Source organism: Ranitomeya variabilis, chromosome 5 (genome assembly GCF_051348905.1).
Source record: "Ranitomeya variabilis isolate aRanVar5 chromosome 5, aRanVar5.hap1, whole genome shotgun sequence".
NCBI classification, from domain to species: Eukaryota; Metazoa; Chordata; class Amphibia; order Anura; family Dendrobatidae; genus Ranitomeya; species Ranitomeya variabilis.
In genome coordinates, this window is record NC_135236.1 from 549,649,638 (window position 1) to 549,670,911 (window position 21,274).

Below are 21,274 nucleotides of genomic sequence, written 5' to 3' on the forward strand. Positions count from 1 at the left end.
CCATCTGTCTAAAATTATTGGGGCACAGAAAACCTAGTGTGTAACATTGGGCCTGATTTTCCTTTCAGTGTCAGGAACCTATAAAGGTATATATAAATCCTACAGAAGTTTGAGTTCACCTTATAAGTTGTTTTACAGTAACAAATACCTTTACTTTGGTTACGTTTTGCAAACAATGAGGAAGCCTAGTTGAAGAGGTCGTGGCCATGGGCGGTCATTGTCAGCTGGTAATGATGGTAGTGGTGGTGGAGCATCAGGTGGTCGTGGTAAAAGCATTACAGCACCTAAGTCTCGAGTTGTTGAGCCAGGTTCGTCGTCTGGCTACACAAGGCCTCGAACGCTCTCTTTTCTGGGAGTAGGAAAACCACTTTTGAAGCCGGAGCAGGAGGAACAAGTATTGGCTTTCATTGCTGACTCTGCCTCTAGCTCTTTCGCCTCCTCCTCGGAAAGTGCCAAATGTCAGAGCAGTATATCGTCAGTGGATGCTCCCGGTCAGGAACAAGTCGCTTCCTTGTGTCCTTCACCCAGAACAACAGTGAAGGATGCGTCAGTCGACACAACAGGTTACTCCATGGAGCTCTTTACACATATCGTTCCTGGGTTAGACAGTGAAACAGTTAACAGGCCATGCCCATAAGAAGTTGAATCGGACATGGAGTGCACAGATGCACAGCCACAGCCAGATTACTATGCTGTTCCTTTGACTCAGACCAGAACATTGCCCTCGCAGTGTACTGAGGCAGAATCAAAACCAGCGGAGACTATGGTGCCCCGTCACGAACGCTATACCACCGACTTACACGGTGACACAGACGAAGTTGCACATGACATAGAAGAGGAGGTCATAGATGACCCAGTTGTTGACCCCGATTGGCAGCCATTGGGGGAACAGGGTGCAGGCGGCAGTAGTTCTGAAGCGGAGGAGGAGGAGCTACAGCAGGCATCAACATCACAACAGGTTCCATCTGCCGGGCCCGTATCTGGCCAAAAACGCTTGGCAAAACCAAAACCAGTTGTAGGACAGCGTGGCCATCCAGTTAAAGAAGCTCAGTCTGCAATGCCTGAAAAGGTATCCGATAGTAGAAAGAGTGCAGTCTGGAATTTTTTTAAACAACATCCAAATGATCAGCGCAAAGTCATCTGTCAAAAATGTTCAACTACCTTAAGCAGAGGTCAGAATCTTAAAAGTCTAAATACAAGTTGCATGCATAGACATTTATCCACCATGCATTTGCAAGCCTGGACTAACTACCAAACGTCCCTAAAGGTTGCAGCACCCTCAGCCAATGAATTTAGTCAGCAACGCTACATCCCTTCCCTCCCTGTAAGCCCACCATTTCCCGCACCACCTGCAGTATCTGTGCAGCTTTCGTCGCCAGGCCAAAGCAGTCAGGGAATCACCAGGTTAGTAGTAGGAAACACTGCATGTAGGGCACCGGCAAGAATACCATCTCCAACCCTCTCTCAGTCACCCATGTCCACCGGCACCCCCGCTAGTTCCACCGTATGTAGCTCTCCAGTCCAGCTTACCCTTCATGAGACTCTCGTTAGGAAAAGGAAGTACTCATCCTCGCATCCGCGTACACAGGGTTTGAATGCCCACATTGCTAGACTAATCTCATTAGAGATGATGCCCTACCAGTTAGTTGAAAGCGAAGCTTTCAAAGCGCTGATGGACTATGCTGTACCACGCTACGAGCTACCCAGTCGACACTTCTTTTCTAGAAAAGCCATCCCAGCCCTCCAACAGCATCGTCCATGCACTCAGGCAGTCTGTGACTACAAAGGTGCACCTGACAACAGATGCATGGACCAGTAGGCATGGCCAGGGACGTTACGTGTCCATCATGGCACACTGGGTGAATGTGGTGGATGCAGGGTCCACAGGGGACAGCAATATTGGGACAGTTCTGCCTAGCCCACGGTCAAGGAGAGAGTTGGCTGTAGGCGTTCGCCCCCCCTCCTCCTCTTCCTCGTCCTCCTGCAGAAGCGAGAGCTCGTCCACAGACCGCAGTCGCACATCCACTCCATCCGCAGCTGCCACTGTTGCACACCAGGTGTGCCATTATGGGACAGCTAGTGGCAAGTGTCAGCAGGCTGTATTGGCAATGAAGTGTTTGGGCGACAACAGACACACCACGGAAGTTCTGTCTGAGTTCTTGCAGAAAGAAACTCAGTCATGGCTGGGCACTGTACATCTTGAGGCAGGCAAGGTAGTGAGTGATAACGGAAGGAATTTCATGGCTGCCATAGCCCTTTCCCAACTGAAACACATTCCTTGCCTGGCTTACACCTTAAACCTGGTGGTGCAGTGCTTCCTGAAAATTTATCCGGGGTTACCCGACCTGCTCCTCAAAGTGCGCAGACTTTGCTCGTATATCCGCCGTTCGCCCGTACACTCCAGCCGTATGCAGAACTATCAGCGGTCTTTGAACCTTCCCCAGCATCGCCTAATCATCGACATTGCCACAAGGTGGAACTCCACACTGCACATGCTTCAGAGACTGTGCGAACAGAGGCGTGCTGTTATGTTTTTGTGGGAGGATACACATACACAGGCAGGCAGTTGGATGGCAGACATGGAGTTGTCAGGTGTGCAGTGGTCGAAGCTACAAGACCTGTGTCAAGTCCTTCAGTGTTTTGAGGAATGCACATGGCTGGTTAGTGCAGACAACGCCATAATAAGCATGAGCATCCCCCTAATGCGTCTGCTGATGCAAAGTTTGATGCACATAAAGGAGCAGGCGTCTGCAGCCGAGGAAGAGGAAAGCCTTGATGACAGTCAGCCAGTGTAGAGGACGCGGTAGCGGGCGAAGAGGAGGAGGAGGAGGACGAGGAGGATGATGGGGATGAGTACTTTTTTAATGAGGAAGCTTCTCCTGGGCCAACCGAAATTAGTGGCATTGCAAGGCCGGGTTCTGTTTTTTTAAGGGAGACAAGTGCCGTAGATTTGCCTGTAACTGCCCCTCAAACCAGCACAACCGCAGATTTGACAACTGGAACTTTGGCCCACATGGCGGATTATGCCTTACGTTTCCTCAAAAGGGACCCACGCATTATTAAAATGATGAGCGATGACGATTACTGGTTGGCCTGCATCCTTGACCCTCGCTATAAAGGCAAATTGCAAAATATTATGCCACATGAGAACCTCGAACAAATATTAGCAACCAAACAAGCTACTCTTGTAGACCGTTTGATTCAGGCATTCCCAGCACACAGCGCCGGTGATGGTTCTCACACGAGCTGCAGAAGGCTACAGGGCAGAGGTGTTAGAGGTGCACAAATCAGAAGTGGCGTTGGACAGAGGAGTTTTCTGACCAGGTTGTGGAGCGATTTCGCAATGACCGCAGACAGGACAGGTACTGCAGCATCTATTCAAAGTGACAGGAGACAACATTTGTCCAGTATGGTTACTAACTATTTTTCATCCCTTATCGATGTTCTCCCTCAACCGTCATTCCCATTTGATTACTGGGCATCCAAATTAGACACCTGGCCTGAATTGGCAGAATATGCATTGCAGGAGCTTGCTTGCCCAGCAGCTAGTGTGCTATCAGAAAGAGTATTCAGTGCTGCTGGTTCAATATTAACCGAAAAAAGGACTCGTCTGGCTACCCAAAATGTGGATGACCTAACCTTCATTAAAATGAACCACTCATGGATTTCAAATTATTTTGCCCCACCTTTCCCGGCTGACATCTAGCTTTCCTATAAAAAGGTCTTGCTTGTGGACTGGTCTTACTGAGTGTTCCAATCTGTTTGTCCAGCATACGACATCTTTACACCTCCCTCAATGGGAAAACTCCCCCCACGGGGCCGTGGTCTCGCCACTTGGCGCAAGCACCCGTTAGAGTGCCATTTGTCTGAAGAGGTGGGTGTGCCCGCTTTTGGTCGACGGCACTGCCACTGAGTCCCTCATAGTAAAATAAAGTGTCTCTGGCGGTGGTGGCACGCACCCAACGTCAGACACACCGTTGTAACATGAGGGGCCCTGGGACGGTACCGCCGGCCACAAGAGAGTTCACCCCCCCCAGCTCAAACTGTGCTCTACCACGTGCAAAATTATCTCTCACAGCTCCACCAATGTTTAGTCTATGCGCTGACATCATTCAATGCCTGGCACTGACAATACCAATTTGTTGACATCTATGATGCTAGTTAAAGTAGTCTGGGTCAGTGTCCTATATTGACGCCAGTAAATACTTACTGCCAAATTACTATGTCAGAAACTCAGCAGATGAGCCCACCCCTGTACCTGAGTATGCCACACTTTTTTTTTTTTGTTTTTTGGCGAGACATTAACATTAGTGTTGAGCATTCCAATACCGCAAGTATCGGGTATCGGCTGATACTTGCGGGTATCGGAATTCCGATACCGAGATCCGATACTTTTGTGGTATCGGGTATTGGTATCGAAACAACATTAATGTAAAAATGTGTAAAAGAGAGAATTAAAATAAAAAAATATTGCTATACTCACCTCTCCGACGCAGCCTGGACCTCAGCGAGGGAACCGGCAGCGTTGTTTGCTTAAAATTCGCGCTTTTCCTTCCTTACGTGAAGTCCCGGCTTGTGATTGGTCGCGTGCCGCCCATGTGGCCGCGACGCGACTAATCACAGCAAGCCGTGACGTAATTTTAGGTCCTTCAGGATTTTAAAATTATGTTCTGGCTTGTGATTGGTCGCGTCGCGGCCACATGGACGGCACGCGACCAATCACAAGCCGGGACTTCACGTAAGGAAGGAAAAGCGCGAATTTTAAGCAAACAATGCTGCCGGTTCCCTCGGTGAGGTCCAGGCTGCGTCGGAGAGGTGAGTATAGCAATATTTTTTTATTTTAATTCTTTCTTTTACACATTAATATGGTTCCCAGGGCCTGAAGGAGAGTTTCCTCTCCTTCAGACCCTGGGAACCATCAGGAATACCGTCCGATACTTGAGTCCCATTGACTTGTATTGGTATCGGGTATCGGTATCGGATTGGATCCGATACTTTGCCGGTATCGGCAGATACTTTCCGATACCGATACTTTCAAGTATCGGACGGTATCGCTCAACACTAATTAACATCTATTTATTTTTTGTGAGTACTAACTGTGTCAGACACTCCTTGCAATCGTCCTCCGCTGACCACACCAATGCTGCCTGTGTACCCCTGCGAGATAACTCTAAGTGCCTTGAGCCTATTTTTTTTTATTTTAGGCCTAGTAAGCCTGTCTGCGGTCTCTCCTTGCAATCCTCCTCCGCTGACCACAATGCTGCCTGTGTATCCATGTAACCGATTTAAAACTGCCTTGAGCCTATTTTAAGTTATTTTAGGCCTAGTACGCCTGTCTGCGGTCCCTCCTTGCAATCCTCCTCCTCCGCTGACCACAATGCTGCCTGTGTACCCCTGGAACCTATTTTAAAGTGCAAAGAGCCTATTTCTTTATTTTATGTAATATTAAAAAAGCCATGATGGACTACGCTGTCCCACGCTACGAGCTACCCAGTCGACACTTCTTTTGCAAGAAAAGCCATCCCAGCCCTCCACCAGCACCACCTCCATTGTCCATGCACTCTGGCAACCTGTGAGTACAAAGGTGCACCTGACAACAGACGCATGGACCTGTAGGCATGGCCACGGAAGGTTGCGTGTCCATTACGGCGCAATGGGTTAATGTGGTGGATGCATGGTCCACAGGGGACAGCCTACTAAGTCTGTCTGCAGTCCCTAATTCAAATTTTCTTCCACTGTCTAAATCTGAGCTTCAACCTTCTGGCTCTCATTAAGTGCTTTTTTAAAAAAAATTGGTGGTTGGGGCCTAATAACTATGTTTGCCACTCCCTGGTGTTGTCCTCAACTGAATAAATCTGAGCTTCAACCTTCTGGCTCTCATTAAGTGCTTTTTTTTTAAAAAATTGGTGGTTGGGGCCTAATACCTCTGTTTGCCGCTCCCTGGTGTTGTCCTCAACTGAATAAATATGAGCTTCAACCTTCTGGCTATCCTTAAGTGCTTTTTTAAAAAAAATTGGTGGTTGGGGCCTAATACCTCTGTTTGCCGCTCCCTGGTGTTGTCCTCAACTGAATAATTCTGAGCTTCAACCTTCTGGCTCTCCTTAAGTGATTTTTTAAAAAAAATTGGTGGTTGGGGCCTAATACCTCTGTTTGCCGCTCCCTGGTGTTGTCCTCAACTGAATAAATCTGAGCTTCAACCTTCTGGCTCTCATTAAGTGCTTTTTTTTAAAAAAATTGGTGGCTGGGGCCTAATACCTCTGTTTGCCGCTCCCTGGTGTTGTCCACAACTGAATAAATCTGAGCTTCAACCTTCTGGCTCTCATTAAGTGCTTTTTAAAAAAAAATTGGTGGTTGGGGCCTAATACCTCTGTTTGCCGCTCCCTGGTGTTGTCCTCAACTGAATAAATCTGAGCTTCAACCTTCTGGCTCTCATTAAGTGCTTTTTTAAAAAAAATTGGTGGTTGGGGCCTAATACCTCTGTTTGCCGCTCCCTGGTGTTGTCCTCAACTGAATAAATATGAGCTTCAACCTTCTGGCTATCCTTAAGTGCTTTTTTTAAAAAAATTGGTGGTTGGGGCCTAATGCCTCTGTTTGCCGCTCCCTGGTGTTGTCCTCAACTGAATAATTCTGAGCTTCAACCTTCTGGCTCTCCTTAAGTGTTTTTTAAAAAAAAATTGGTGGTTGGGGCCTAATACCTCTGTTTGCCGCTCCCTGGTGTTGTCCTCAACTGAATAAATCTGAGCTTCAACCTTCTGGCTCTCATTAAGTGCTTTTTTAAAAAAAAATTGGTGGTTGGGGCCTAATACCTCTGTTTGCCGCTCCCTGGTGTTGTCCACAACTGAATAAATCTGAGCTTCAACCTTCTGGCTCTCATTAAGTGCTTTTTAAAAAAAAATTGGTGGTTGGGGCCTAATACCTCTGTTTGCCGCTCCCTGGTTTTGTCCTCAACTGAATAAATCTGAGCTTCAACCTTCTGGCTCTCATTAAGTACTTTTTTTAAAAAAATTGGTGGTTGGGGCCTAATAACTATGTTTGCCGCTCCCTGGTGTTGTCCTCATCCTGAGTGTTCTCCTCCTCCTTGGTGTTCTCCTCTAGGTTGCCTTGTCTGAGCTTCAACCCTCTGTCTCTCATTAAGTGGTTTTTTAACAAAAAATTGGTGGTTACGGCCTACTAACGGTGTCTTCCGCTCCCTGGTGTTGTCCTCCACTGTATAAAGCTGAGCTTCAGTCTTTAGGCTTTCGGCCTATAGTATCAGATATTAAACTGCATTTGGCCTTCAACTTTGGATACGGCCTACTAACGGTGTCTGCCGCTCCCTGGTGTTGTCCTCAACTGTATAAAGCTAAGCTTCAACCTTCTGGCTCTCAATAAGTGCTTTTTTAACAAAAAATTGGTGGTTACGGCCTACTAACGGTGTCTGCCGCTCCATGGTGTTGTCCTCCACTGTATAAAGCTGAGCTTCAGTCTTTAGGCTTTTGGCCTATAGTAGCAGATATTAAACTGCATTTGGCCTACTAGTGTGGTTGGGCCCTTAAAACAGTGTCTGCTGCTCCTGGGTTTGCTACTCCACTGAACAAAGCAATGCCGCCTGTTTAGTCCTGTTACCAATTTTGAACTGCATTTAGCCTACTTTATTCTTTGGCCCTATATCTGTGTTTAGTACTCCTCATCCTGCCCATTGCCCAGCCACTGCTAGATGAGTCTGCTGGTACATTGACCTAGACCACTACATTCCCCTTGCACTCTACACAGCCAGAATCTGACCCTGCTGAAAGTAAGGTTCCCCTTCCCGCATGTTATACCACCTTACACAGAGGAAGGTGCAGATGAAAGTGCAGGCTCCTTCATCAGGTCGGGGGGCATACTCGTTGGCGACGTCACTGGCACAGGGCCCCTCAGAGTATGCAAAAATGTCTCTGCTGGTGGGAGGCGCCCCCGCTGTGCAAACACACCGCTGTACTTTGAGTGGCCCTGTGCCAGTGCCAATGCCAACGAGTGGGCCCCCCCTGCTTGCTTAGGATCACAGCACGTAGTCCACGTTTCCTGGGCCCACTAAAACCTTGAACCAGCCCTACCCCCCCACAACTTTTGCCAAATGACCCCCAATTTCCAATGCCCAACTATTATTATAAAGTTAATTAAGATTGACAAGCTTCAGAAACAAGAATGGATGTTTTTGGCATTAAAATGGGCACTGTAGGTGTTTTCCTGGCCTCCACTCACTGCCGACTATGCTTCCCCATTGACTTGCTTTGGGTTTCGTGTTTCGGTCGATCCCCGACTTTTAGCGATAATCGGCCGACTGCACTCGACTCGACTTTGGACAAAGTCGGGTTTCGCAAAACCCGACTCGATCTTAAAAAAATGAAAGTCACTCAACCCTAATCTTCAGTCTAGGCAATGCTCCTATACAGCCTGGACTCTAAACTGCTACATTGCAGGTAACTGTCATAGAGTTTACTGCAGACTGCAATTCAGTGCCTAGACCTATTCAGACTATATAGCTAGGCTGTGAGTGTGCAACTCTTAAAGGGAACCTGTCACCTGAATTTGGCGGGACCGGTTTTGGGTCATATGGGCAGGGTTTTCCGGTGTTTGATTCACCCTTTCCTTACCCGCTGGCTGCATGCTTGCCGCAATATTGGATTGAAGTTCATTCTCTGTCCTCCGGAGTACACACCAGTGCAAGGCACTGCCACCGCATGCAGGTAATCATTACATACGCCATCTATTGAATGCTACTTTAGGCAGAAATTTTGTCCCATAAATAGGCTATTTAAGATACCTAATGGATCATCTATTTATTGTATCACAGGGTTAAACCACAAGGTTTTTTCATTAATTTATATAGGGTTGATTGCCCCTTTCTCTTTATTCACAAGCCTTTTTACTTGCTTTACTATGGGCAATAACATACCATGCCTTTAGGATATATGTATTCTTTTTTGGTGAACATATGGATTCTTATACGTACATTTACTGTATATTCCACTGCTTACATCTATGCATATAGTTACTAAATATTTCATGGCACTGGTCATGCAGCTTAAGAATCTTATTTTTTTGATTTTTTTGATTTTTTGCGTATTATATTCTATCTATATTGGCATATATTTATTATAGTAATTTACTAATCTTGATTCTTTTGACATCAAAAGAGATCTTACCTTTGCCTATGTGGTGGTTGGCGTTTTCTGTATAGTTTTCCCCATTTTTTCACGTTTATTATTGTATGAACTATTTTTAACTATTCTAATAAAATTTTGTAATTTTACGGCCATGATGCTTCCATGTTCTTCTTTTGATATGTGTCGTCACTACACCTGTCGATAAATTCTGAAAGGGGTATAATTTCAAAAATGGGAGAGTTGTACTCACTGTTGTGAGATACTGTATGAAGAGTGCAGAAGAGGTTTATTCTCAGGCTGAAGTTTTGTATTATGCACCATAGTAACAGCAATAGCTGCAGCAGCTGTAGAAGTTGCAGTTGGTAAGAAGATCATTCTGAACCAGAGATGAACCTCAGGCAAAGATGGCTGACAAACACGGACACTGGAGGAAGAGGGGAAAGGTAACTTGCATCAGAGCTGGACTACAGGAAGAGAGACAGGACAAACACGTTTTAGTTAATTATTCTAAATAACTAACAAAATAACTATTATATTGACTAGGTATTAAAATGAATCAAATGTCTGAAGCATTGAACAGCAGAGAACTACAGATTGCGTTAGCGAATTGAAGCATGAATGTCCCAAATAAGCTCTTATAAGGATTACATTCCATAACAGTGACTGCAGGCTCCAGCTTCATTTATATCCTGCAGATAAAGAACAACACCAGGGAATACTAGGACAGCCTTGATGATCTGTGTATGGAACATAAAAATCTCAAGGGTGCAAATACTTATATTTTAATAACCATAAGACCTAAATATCAAATCATGCAGATTTGAACTTCCAGCACTCATCTAATACAAATTAACTCAAGTCAAAACTGCAGACCATTTTCTGACATAACCTCCTTGAGAGATCCATTTAAAGAAGATTCTTAGAATACATCTTCACTGTCGTATGTGAAAAATAAAAATAAGATACTTGAAGAAATCAAGACTAAGCCCCCTGGTGAGTTTGGTAACAGGAAAAATAATCCGACAATGAAGAAACTTACCTAGTGGACACCTATTGCTATGGGCTGCTGTGCACCATGTGTACATTGCTCCATCTGAATTGAGGGCACAGGTCAGTTTATACCAAACCTCATAGAGAAAAGTAAAAGCCTGCACTGAGAACTATGGGTAGATATAATAATGTGACCTTGAAAGCTCATTCATTCTATCCCCCGGTCTCCGGAGATTGTAAAGGTTTAAGCTTTGACCCATTACTATAGCAATACAAGAACATTAGTCATTGACATTAAAGGTCACTTTACTCTTTTAGAGCCCTGGCATATAAATGATACTGCATATTATTCTCAGTCTGTACCATAAAATACACTTATTGATATAGGAGAAGCAGCATGGATAAGTCATGAGGGACAAGAGGACTTCAAATGCCCAGCTCATTGTCATTTGGGGTTGTCATGGGGTAAAGGGATATGAATAATTAAATTCCTATTCCCATCAGAGTTATTTATGGTAAATCCAAATTCCAACGCCGGAACGTAATTTTAAAATCCTGAAGGACCTGAGATTACGTCACGGCTTGCTGTGATTGGTTGCGTCCCGGCCACATGGGCGGCGCGCGACCAATCACAAGCCGGGACTTCGCGTAAGGAAGTTAAAGCGCGAATTTTAAGCAAACAACGCTGCCGGTTCCCTCGGTAAGGTGCAGGCTGCGTCGGAGAGGTGAGTATAGCAATATTTTTTATTTTAATTCTTTATTTTACACATTAATGTTGTTTCGATACCGATACCCGATACCACAAAAGTATCGGATCTCGGTATCGGAATTCCGATACAGCAAATATCGGCCGATACCCGATACTTGCGGTATCGGAATGCTCAACACTATTCATGATACAAAATGCTTCTGAAAGATCTATAAGACTGTGACAAATTTTTGTTGCTCCTATACCTTATTATTTCTTTTTAAGTTGGGAAATTACAAAAAGGTAGCCTCAAAGCTAAATAACTTCTTTTAACTGATTAAAAACTAAACAGCCATGTTTATTTTTTTTTGCTTTCCTCTCATTATCCAAATCTTATAAGAGCCATATTTTGCTATTCAGTCAACATAACTGCATGCAAATTAGCTTTTTAAGGGACAAGTTGCAGTTTTGAATGCAAAATAAGGTATCATATAATGCAATAAACATAGAATAGAATGGAGAAAGAACTCAAAACAGTAGTTGAAAAATGGTATTAAAATGTTCAGATAAAAAATTTGCTTACTAGGCTGAAAGGTATTTCTCTGTAGCATTTTCGGATATACACTATAAACATTGAGCCGTAGAAATCTGCATCGTGTGCTGTATCCTTATCCTTATATGTTAACAACACAGAAAAGAAAAAGAAATACGATATTGATGCACACACCTAAAATTCTGACTAGTGTCGAGCCACCCCCCTAGTGTTCGAGTTCGGTTCGGTTCATCGAACTGGGGCGTGTTCAACGAATGTTCGTCGAACACCGTCGAACCCCATTGAAACCAATGGCAGGCAAACACAAACACATACAAACACATAGAAAACACCTTAAAAGGTGTCCAAAAGCTGACAAACCGCTCAGAAGACACAACAAACACATGGAAAAGTCACAACTACATGAAAAGAAAAGAGGTGGAGGTGTAAAAGGAGGAGGAGACACAGATATAGGCATGTCATGCCCTTCTAAAATCAAGAAAGGCTGGAGTAAAAATCTAAAATTACCAACACCCAGACATTGTGACAAAAAAAACTAAAACATAAATATGTTTAGGTAGAATAGCAGCGGGTCCATTCAGAACACTTTCCTTAGAAGACGTAGTGGTACCCCCGTTGGGAGTTGTGCCAAAAAAGGAACCTAATACATTCAGACTAATCCACCATTTGTCATATCCAAGGGGAAGGTCAGTAAATGACAACATCGACGCGGAACCAAGTACAGTACTATGTACTGTACCTCCTTTGACGAGGCAATCAGGTGGGTCAAGAAGTTGGGAAGGCGCACCTTAATGGCCAAAACAGACATTGAGGGGGCGTTCCGGTTAGTACCTGTGCCTCCAAATAGTGTCCTCCCATTGGGCTGCTTCTGTGAAGGAGCATACTACATAGATCGCTGTTTGCCCATGGGATGCTCCATATCCTGCTCACTATTTGAGGCGTTTAGTTGCTTCCTCGAATGGGTCGTCATGGACGTTTGTAAGGCAGCACATATGATCCATTACCTCGACGACTTCTTATGCCTGGGCCCAAAATGCTACTATGCCCAAAAGAATTTCTTGGGCTAGAGGCAGTTAAAATTAGTAATTAGATAAACAGGCGGTGTAGCTTGCTTCATGGGTGGAGTACTCTGCTGAGTAGCACAAAATGCTACTATGCCCAAAAGGATTTCCTGGGCTAGATGCAGTTAAAAATTAGTACTTAGTTAAACAGGCAGTGTAGCTTGCTTCATGGGTGGGGTACTCTGCTGAATAGCACAAAATGCTACTAGGCCCAAAAGGATTTCCTGAGCTAGATGCAGTTAAAAAATAGTACTTAGGTAAACAGGCTGTGTAGCTTGCTTCATGGGTGGGGTACTCTGCTGAGTAGCAGAAATTGCTACTAGGCCCAAAAGGATTTCCTGGGCTTGATGCCGTTAAAAAATAGTACTTAGGTAAACAGGCGGTGTGGCTTGCTTCATGGATGGGGTACTCTGCTGATTAGCAGAAATTGCTACTAGGCCCAAAAGGATTTCCTGGGCTAGATGCAGTTAAAAATTATTACTTAGATAAACAGGCGGTCGGTGGGTGGGCTACTGTGATGTGATGCAATGTGATGTAAAACACAGCAAGGGGACTCAATAAAGAGTCTCCATTTTTTCCAAATATTCGGCCAAAGACACCACTTAAGTGGCATCAATTTCGCCAGAGTTTTTTAAAACGGTTGGTGATGGGATTTTCAAAAGTCATCAAGCTTTTAGTCTCCCCAGGATGACACAGGGGTAGAAAAGTCCTTGCGGATCCAGGATTTGTTCATCTTGATGAACGTTAGTCTGTCTACATTGTCACTGGACAGCCGCGTGCGCTTATCTGTCAGCACACCACCAGCAGTGCTGAACACATGTTCAGAGAGAACGCTGGCTGCGGGGCATGACAAGATCTCCAAGGCGTGAGTGGCGAGCTCAGGCCATTTTTCAAGATGGGAATCCCAAAATGAGCAAGGGTCCATTTCCACAGTCGTGGCACCGATGATAACTTGGAGATACTCTTGTACCATCCTCTCTAGGTGTTGGCTGTGTGTCAGACTTCTTGTCTCCTGTGGCCTTGCAAAGGATGGTCTAAAAAAATCTTGAAACAATTGGAAAAAATTGCTGCTACCACCAGATACGATGTTACTGTTACGGTTTGAGTGATGACTCGATAGTCCCACGGTTGGCAAGTTAGAACTCAGAGATTCACTACGTGCACCACTGGTGTTTTGTGGAAAAGCAGATGTAAGATTCTGTAACAGCCTCTGCTGATACTCCTGCATGCGTGAATCCCTTTCTATGGCAGGAATTATTTCACCAAATTTACTTTTGTACCGGGGATCTAAGAGTGTGGCAACCCAATAGTCGGCATTACTTCGGATTCTGACAATCCGAGGGTCATGTTGCAGGTAGTGCAGCAAGAAGGCACTCATGTGTCTTGCGCATCCAGGAGGACCAAGTCCTTGTTGTCTTGGTGGAGGCGAGGTGAGAATCATGCTTCCTTCCTCTGCCCTCTCCCCCCAACCTCACACAACAGGAATTTGATCAAGGTCTCCCTCATCTGATGAGTCTTCCATGCCCAGCGCCAGTTTGTCCTCCACTTCTTCCTCACCTCCTGCACCATCCTCAACAGTTTGGCTGCTACCATGCACCCTCGGTAATCCCTCTCCCCCAGCCTCCAATGCCATCCACCTTGGTTGCTGCCAACCATCTGGACCTTGGAGATATTATCCCTTCCGCATATGACTCCTCCTGTTCCTCCTCCTCCTCCTCTTGTTCCACCACCTGACTCCGAATACTGTTAAAGGTGTGCTCCAGCATGTAAATCACCTGAATAGTCATGCTGATAATGGCATCGTCAGCACTAAACATCTTTGTCGCTATTTCAAAACTGTGCAGAAGGGTGCATAGGTCCCTGATCTGAGACCACTCCTGCAGCATGATTTGCCCCACCTCTGGATCTCGTTGGCCCAGGCTATACGTCATAACATATTGCACCAGGGCTCCTCGGTGCTGCCACAGTCGCTGCAACATGTGCAGAGTTGAATTCCACCATGTGGTCACATCGCATTTCAGCCCGTGAACTGGCAGGTCCAACGACTTCTTTAAAGATGTATGTCGTTGAGCTGCGGGATGCGAACGGCGGAAGTGAGCACACAGCGACTGTGCCCTCTGCAGAAGCCCATCTAGTCCGGGATAGTTGGATAAAAATTGCTGGACAACCAGGTTCAAAACATGAGCCATACAAGGCACGTGTGTGACATTGCCCTGGTGAAGGGCTGCACCCAGGTTTACAGCATTGTCGCACACAGCCTTCCCTGACTGCAGGTTGAGTGGAGACAAACATTGATGGAACTTGGTCTCCAGAGCTGACCACAACTCCTCAGCTGTGTGACTCACATTTCCCAGACATTTCAATGTAAACTCCGCCTGATGCCGTTGAGCACTGGTGACAGCATAGTAAGGAGGTGTGCAGGATTCATTCTGCACAGTTAGAATGCGGGTGGCATTACCAGACAGGCTTTGGGTGCAGGTGGCGGACCGAGAGGAGGTTGAGGAGGCAGAAGCAGTGGAGGAACTTCTAGATACAGAGGATCGACGAGCAACTCGTGGGGACGGCAAGACTTGGACAGCAGCCCCATCTCCTGATGTCACAATAGTTACCCAGTGCCCAGTCACCAACATGTAACGCCCCTATCCATGTCTACTCGTCCAAGTGTCTGTGGTGAAATTCACCCTGTCACACACAGAGTTTCTCAAGGAAGTGGTGATGTTGTGCGTGACATGCTGTTGTAGTGCAGGCACAGCTTTCTTTAAGAAGTAGTGGCGACTGGGCATCTGGTACTGGGGCACTGCCATGGACATAAGGTCTCGAAAATCCTCTGTGTCCACCAGGTGGAAAGGCAGCATTTCTGTAGCCAACAGCTTGCAGATGGTGAAATTCAACCTCTTAGCTTTGTCATGGCTAGGAGGAAATGGTCTTTTACTTGTCCACATCTGAGGGACTGAGGGCTGGCTGCCGTGCTTAGAAGGAGTTGAGTAGGGTGTCCTCAGCAAACTGCTGGTCTGTGAGGAAGGTGCACGTGGAGATGCTATGTTGCCTTGATCAAAATGTGGTCTCGATGTCGGATAGCGCTCAACACCAGCAGGTGTTTCCACTTGTAAATATCCGGACGACCTTCCAATCACACTGGCTGTTGTGGGTAAAAAGGTGGAAGGTCTGTGTCCAAAACCTATCGTCCTCAGAGCCAACCTCTTCCTGCCCTGACTGAAAAAGTCAAGTTTTCGTTCCAATCAGGTATCTCAGTCTCATCATCATCTTCCTCATTGTCTCCACCAACAGAAGTTACAGTTTGGGAACGAGGGTCTACATTATGCTCAGAACCTTCTTCATCTGGGCCTGGATCCGACTCACAAAGATTCTGGGCATCAGTGCAGATCATTTCCTTGTCTGGATTCACAGGAGCTCTGGAGCAGACCTCTGATTCCCAGGCTATAGTATGAGTAAACAGCTCTGCAGACTCAACCATCTGTGTTACCCCATACACATACGGGTGGCTTGGGACTTGGGAGCTGTGAGGAAGCAAGTGTGATTGGTGTGACAACTCTGAGGACTGGAGTGTGATGTTGAAGTTGACATGGAGGAGAGAGAGTGCACTTGAACGAGCACTTGATATCCGTTCAAGCACCTGCTGTTTTTGTGCCTCATCTGGAAATTTTGGCGATGCTCGTAGCCATGGTCGTAAGAAAGGGATCATATCAGATTGTCCACGAAAATAAGTAGACATCTTACTTTGGCTGGAAGATGGTCTTTCTTCTGCAGATGTTACTGTTTCTTTACCACCTACCCCACGGATAAAACCTTTTTTTCCCTATCCAACATGCCTATTCCCCTTTCCACCAGCAGCAGGCCCTTTGCCACTCATTTTGGTGCTTAACTAATTGGCAACTCTGTATCTGTAGTTGTTGGCACAAAAACCGAAGGATGAAAACCGAGCAGAACTGAGTGGCCAAACTGTGGTACTAGGCCCAAAAGGATTTACAGGGTTAGATGCAGTAAAAATTTAGATACACAGGCGGTGTAGCTAGCTTCACAGCCGGGCTACTCCGCTGACGTGCAGACACTGCTACTAATTCCAAAATGATTTACTGGGTTAGATGCAGTAAAAATTTAGTTGCACAGGCGTGCAGACACTGCTCCTAGGCCAAAAACTAATTACTGGGTTAGATGCAGTAAAAATTTAGATACACAGGCAGTGTAGTTAACTTCACAGACGGGCTACTCCGCTGATGTGCAGACACTGCTCCAAGGCCCAAAACTATTTACTGGGTTAGATGCAGTAAAAATTTAGATACACAGGCAGTGTAGTTAGCTTCACAGGTGGGCTTCTCCGCTGATGTGCAGACACTGCTCCGAGGCCCAAAACTATTTAATGGGTTAGATGCAGTAAAAATTTAGATACACAGGCAGTGTAGTTAGCTTCACAGATGGGCTACTCCGTTGATGTGCAGACACTGCTACTAGTCCCAAAATGATTTACTAGGTTAGATGCAGTAAAAATGTAGTTACACAGGCATGCAGACACTGCTCCTAGGCCCAAAACTAATTACTGGGTTAGATGCAGTAAAAATTTAGATACACAGGCGGTGTAGTTAGCTTCACAGGCGAACTACTCCACTGACGTGCAGACACTGCTCCTAGGCCAAAAACTATTTACTGGGTTAGAAGCAGTAAAAATTTAGATACACAGCCGGTGTAGTTAGCTTCACAGGCGGGCTACTCTGCTGACGTGCAGACACTGCTCCTAGGCCCAAAACTATTTACTGGGTTAGAAGCAGTAAAAATTTAGATACACAGGCATGCAGACACTGCTCCTAGGCCCAAAACTAATTACTGGGTTAGATGCAGTAAAAATTTAGATACACAGGCATGCAGACACTGCTCTTAGGCCCAAAACAAATTACTGGGTTAGATGCAGTAAAAATTGAGATACACAGGCGGTGTAGCTAGCTTCACAGGAGGGCTACTCTGCTGACGTGCAGACACTGCTACTAAGCCTAAAATGATTTACTGGGTTAGATGCAGTAAAAATTTAGATACACAGGCGGTGTAGCTAGCTTCACAGGCGGGCTGCTCAGATGACTACCAGGACAATGCTACTAGCCCAAAAGGATTGGCTGAGCTAGATTACACCAAATGCTGTGACAAACACTTGCACAGCACTGGCACAGACCTGCTTGGCAAAAAGTGCTACGAACTGCTGTAACCTACCCTGAAAAGGGCTGATATTACAACTAGTCCCGACTCCCGACTCCCTAAACCTATCTCTCAGTAAATTTGCTCCAAAAAAAAAACTCTTAGTATGTTTAGCGCTCACAGCAGCAGCGGTGCCATCTAACACTAAGCTGAAGCAGTGAGGAAATGGTGGCGACGGGGAAAAAGGCTGGTTCTTATAGGGCAAGGACATGTGACGTACACAGCCAATGACACATGCCCTTTCTTGTGTGCATCACATGCACATTGCTGTGTGTGTGTGTGCACTGCTGATAGGCTGAGAGACTGCACCACCCCACTGTAAATGTGGGAAAGAAAAAAAAATGGAGATCGGCATTATTTCAGCACAGATCTATTCCCCGCCCACTATACACTGAAACAGTCTATTAAAAATCCATAACACTTTTTTCCAATCTTCCTCTGTCCAATATTTGTGTTCTTTTGCCCATATTAAGAAAAAGGACATAATACCACAGTAACCAAAAACCACTGTTAAATAGTTTATTAATTATATAACAAAGATTTAAAAATGGAGGAACTAACAAAATAATCCACAATACATATTACTTTTTCAAAAGACATCAAATAGGGTACAGATCAACCATACTGGAGAATAATCCCCAATGAGACAGATAAACATATATACATATCATAAGAGGTCCTAACACCAAATAAAGTGCAAAAAAAGTCTCTAAACATTAATACCAGTGAAGAGATGATCCATGGTTCCCCAAGACTCCAGCTCCAACGTACGTTTTGCCTCTGTGGCTTTTTCAAGGAGTCTGTATTCTATTTTATACAGGTCTCAACCACTCAACCACAGTAAAAAATATTTTCTTCTGTTACTAACTAGAAACAGTAGGAGAGATCTCAGGTTGAAATTGTTTGGAGCATATCTTCAATGTTATACAGGCCTCATCCGCACTAAAAAATACTTTATTCTGTTACTAGCGTTATACAGTAGGGGAGATCTCAGTTTAAAATTGATTTGAGCATATAGTCTTTGTTAAACAAGCCTAATCCGCACTAAAAAAAATAATTTTGTCTGTTACTAATGTGATACAGTAGGGGAGATGTCATGGATCCCAATGGCTGGGGATCGCACTGGACAAGCAAAATAACATAAATAACGGACGAGCTCTAGGGTGATGGAACCTGGGCTGACCGCTGCCCTACTCCTGACAAACACAACTAGAAATAGCCAGGGAGTGTGCCTACGTTGATTCTAGACGCCACGCGCCAGCCTAAGAGCTAACTGGCACTGCAGAGGAAATAAAGACCTAGCTTGCCTCCAGAGGAATGAACCCCAAAAGGTATAGTTGCCCCCCACATGTATTGACGGTGAAATGAGAGGAAGGCACGCACATAGAGATGAAAATAGATTTAGCAAAATGAGGCCCGCTATAACTAGAAAGCAGAATGATACAAAAGGGGTCTGAGCGGTCAGCAAAAAACCCTAATCAAAAACCATCCTGAGATTACAAGAACCCATGTGCCAACTCATGGCACATGGGGAGAACCTCAGCCCACTAGAGCTACCAGCTAGCATAGAGTCATAATTAGCAAGCTGGACAAAAAACCAAACAACTAAAAAACAGAACTTAGCTTATCCTGAGAGATCTGGAAGCAGGTAGTCAGGAACCAAACTGAGCACATCTGAGTACATTGATAGCCGGCAAGGGAATGACAGAAAAGCCAGGTTAAATAGGAAACACCCAGCCTCTGATGGACAGGTGGAAAGCAGAGACCGCAACCCACCAAAGTCACCCAGTACCAGCCGTAACCACCAGAGGGAGCCCAAAAACAGAATCCACAACAGTACCCCCCCCTTGAGGAGGGGTCACCGAACCCTCACGAGAACCCCCAGGACGATCAGGATGAGCTCTATGGAAGGCGCGGACCAAATCAGTCGCATGAACATCAGAGGCGACCACCCAGGAATTATCCTTCTGACCATAACCCTTCCACTTAACCAAATACTGGAGTTTACGTCTGGAAACACGAGAATCCAAGATCTTCTCAACAACATACTCCAATTCTCCCTCCACCAGCACCGGAGCAGGAGGCTCAACCGAAGGAACAACGGGCACCTCATACCTCCGCAATAACGACCGATGGAACACATTATGAATAGCAAACGATGCTGGGAGATCCAAACGAAAAGATACAGGGTTAAGAATCTCCAAGATCTTATAAGGACCGATGAACCGAGGCTTGAACTTAGGAGAAGAGACCTTCATAGGGACAAAACGAGAAGACAACCACACCAAGTCCCCAACAAGAAGTCGGGGACCCACGCGGCGACGGCGATTAGCAAACTGCTGAGTCTTCTCCTGAGACAACTTCAAATTGTCCACCACCTGATTCCAAATCTGATGTAGCCTGTCCACCACCACGTCCACTCCAGGACAATCCGAAGGCTCCACCTGACCAGAGGAAAAACGAGGATGAAACCCCGAATTACAAAAGAAAGGAGAGACCAAAGTAGCAGAACTAGCCCGATTATTAAGGGCAAATTCGGCCAGTGGCAAAAAGGCAACCCAGTCATCTTGATCAGCAGAAACAAAACACCTTAAATAAGTTTCCAAGGTCTGATTAGTTCGCTCCGTCTGGCCATTCGTCTGAGGATGGAATGCAGACGAGAAAGACAAATCAATGCCCATCTTAGCACAAAAAGTCCGCCAAAATCTAGACACAAACTGGGATCCCCTGTCAGAAACGATATTCTCCGGAATCCCATGCAAACGAACCACGTTCTGAAAAAATAAAGGGACCAACTCAGAAGAGGAAGGCAACTTAGGCAAGGGTACCAAATGAACCATCTTAGAAAAGCGGTCACACACAACCCAGATAACGGACATTTTCTGTGAGACAGGGAGATCTGAAATAAAATCCATGGAAATGTGCGTCCAAGGCCTCTTCGGGATAGGCAAGGATAACAACAACCCACTGGCCCGAGAACAGCAAGGCTTAGCCCGAGCACACACTTCACAAGACTGCACAAAGGTGCGCACATCCCTTGACAAGGAAGGCCACCAAAAAGACCTGGCCACCAAGTCTCTAGTACCAAATATTCCAGGATGACCAGCCAACACAGAAGAATGGACCTCGGAGATGACTCTACTGGTCCAATCATCCGGAACAAACAGTCTTTCTGGTGGACAACGATCAGGTTTATCCGCCTGAAACTCCTGCAATGCACGTCGCAAGTCTGGGGATACGGCGGACAATATTACCCCATCCCTAAGGATACCAGTAGGCCCAGAGTCTCCAGGAGAGTCAGGCACAAAACTCCTGGAAAGAGCATCTGCCTTCACATTCTTTGAACCTGGCAGGTATGAAACCACAAAATTGAAACGAGAAAAAAACAACGACCAACGAGCCTGTCTAGGATTCAGACGCCTGGCAGACTCAAGGTAAATCAGATTTTTGTGATCAGTCAAGACCACCACACGATGTCTAGCACCCTCAAGCCACTCCTCAAATGCCCACTTCATGGCCAAAAGCTCCCGATTACCCACATCATAATTGCGCTCGGCGGGCGAGAATTTTCTAGAAAAGAACGCACATGGCTTCATCACCGAGCCATTGGAACTTCTCTGTGACAAAACCGCCCCCGCTCCAATCTCGGAAG

At 45.7% G+C, this 21,274-nt stretch overlaps 1 long non-coding RNA gene across 1 annotated transcript in view; it reads right to left on the reverse strand.

Annotated features, from left to right (window-relative positions):
• Nucleotides 1-9,384: 9,384 nt before the first annotated feature.
• Nucleotides 9,385-21,274, reverse strand: part of LOC143773831 (uncharacterized) — a 67,193-nt gene continuing 55,303 nt past the window's right edge. The window contains exon 3 of the long non-coding RNA XR_013215387.1: nucleotides 9,385-9,552. This is a non-coding gene — a long non-coding RNA (uncharacterized LOC143773831). The remainder of the gene's footprint in view (nucleotides 9,553-21,274) is intronic.